We start from the raw sequence: 2000 nt of genomic DNA on the forward strand, positions 1-2000 counted from the left end.
TTTATGTTATTCCGATGTAAAATTTCGGAATATTTTCATAAAGATAATTGAGAAAAAATGGCCGGGGATGTCTATAAAAAAAACCAACATTTATAACATTTACAAAATCGAAGACCAGTGATAATTTCACAAACAGACGTCCAAATAATATCGTAATTTTCATTTTGTCAAACTCTGATAACATTTTTTTAGTACAATCAAAGAGAGAAATGGGGTATTCGTTTTACGGGCCTTATATTTTAGGCCCACGGTTTTGTAGACATCCATATAGAGTGTATAAAAGGAAGACCCTTTTATTTATTAATGTTCCTCATAATAAAACCCATGAAATGATAAACGAACTACTTGGCAATAGTTTAATGATGATTTTGAAATACTTTAAATAAAAAAATTAAGAAATAATTGGGTGTTATCGTTTTTTTTTTAGGTTTTCAGTCTTCGTTTTGTAGACACCCATATAGGGTGACCCTTGATATTAACAGGCGTCCAAATAATATTGTAATTTTGATTTGTGACAGCCTCAGAGTATTAGGGCCTATCATTAAAAATAAAAGAGAAAAATAGGGCTCTTCGTTTTCTACGTACCGACTGTATGTTAATAATGTATGGACTCTGGAAGTTACACTTTGTTGAACTTCCTGATGATGACAAATTTAATGCCGACATGATGGTGTGCATATAAGCCTACTTTAGAGTAAGTATTATATCTTATCTGAGATTAATCAGTGGACCTTTCGGTTGTTGATACCGCTTTTTTATATTTATGTTACCTTGTGTAAACTGCTAATTTGCAGTTGTTGAATTACACTTGTTTTAACTGATCTCATAAATAAACTTGATATGTTGATAGTGAATGTTGAATAAACTGAAACTTAGCTTTTGAAAAGTACTTTCCATTGACGAGCATACAAACATCTAATGATTGTACTTGTTATACAAACAAAGCAAGCAAATCAAAACTACTGTAATAACAATCATCATATAGGCCTACTAATTTGAGTAAGGACCAAAAGTTTGTGACGTTTTACCCTGTAGACGTGTGCACCCGTCTAGTTCTGGAAAAAACATACATCGTAGACCATTATTTTAGGTTTCTCACCAATATTGGCATTTTTTTAAGTTCAATTTATGTCCATTAAAATATTGTAAAAATATTCGCTCACAGTTCTCTAATTAAAAGGTAATTTGTTGTTTTGGAAGCTTGAGTTCAATTTATGCCCATTAAAATATTGTAAAAATATATTTGACTCACAGTTCTCTATTTAAAAGGTAATTTGTTGTTTGGAAGCATCATATATGACTTGACGAGTAAATATTAAACCTGTAAATGCAATAATATTATTTTTGCCAAACCGAATTCACTGCAGGCGTCCCATACAACTCGGCTAACGCTCGAAGACAATAATAATATCGTCGCGAGCAAATGCGGTTTTGTGTGTGTGGAGTTTTGTACAGATATGGACAATAAAGAAGCTCGAAATGTAAGATTTTCGTTATTTATTCAACATAAATGATATTCAAATATCTCTGTCACCTCGACGCAGGGTTCCCGGAATGCCGCCCTCAGCGGCGTGTGCGAAGCAACTCAGACTCAGAAGTGGAACGTGAATTTCGATTTGGTTTTGTAGTCAGATTTTCGAGAAAAACTTCAGATACCCGTATTTCTCGATTGAGACGTCAATGGGAGCTGTAATTTCTATGGCAAGTAGATGGTGCTACCCTTAATTTGTATTAAGGGAATTTACGCCCACAAACCTTGTAGTTATTAATATTTTGGTTATAATAGAAAATTTTTATTTTTTGGTGACGCCGCATAGTTAGCATATAATACTTAAACAATTAAGGTACGTCTGCAACTGAATTATTCTTAGGCCCTAGTTAGTTTTTTTTTTTTTATTTTAATTTATTTCTTTCGAAAGTGTACTTTCTATCACATAAAATTGCACTGTCTACTTAGGCCTAGTCATATTATCCTTCATCGTCCCCTGCTAGGCCTATAC

General features: G+C 32.9%; 1 protein-coding gene across 1 annotated transcript in view; it reads left to right on the plus strand.

Moving 5' to 3' along the window:
* Nucleotides 1-1364: 1364 nt before the first annotated feature.
* The window catches only part of LOC117113054 (RWD domain-containing protein 4-like), a 3635-nt gene continuing 2999 nt past the window's right edge, over nucleotides 1365-2000 (plus strand). Inside the window, exon 1 of the transcript XR_004446137.1 lies at nucleotides 1365-1481. The gene's annotated coding sequence lies outside the window, so the exon portion shown is untranslated. The remainder of the gene's footprint in view (nucleotides 1482-2000) is intronic.

This window comes from Anneissia japonica, unplaced genomic scaffold (genome assembly GCF_011630105.1).
Source record: "Anneissia japonica isolate Jap-2015-1 unplaced genomic scaffold, ASM1163010v1 scaffold288039_len1115542_cov189, whole genome shotgun sequence".
Taxonomy (NCBI): Eukaryota; Metazoa; Echinodermata; class Crinoidea; order Comatulida; family Comatulidae; genus Anneissia; species Anneissia japonica.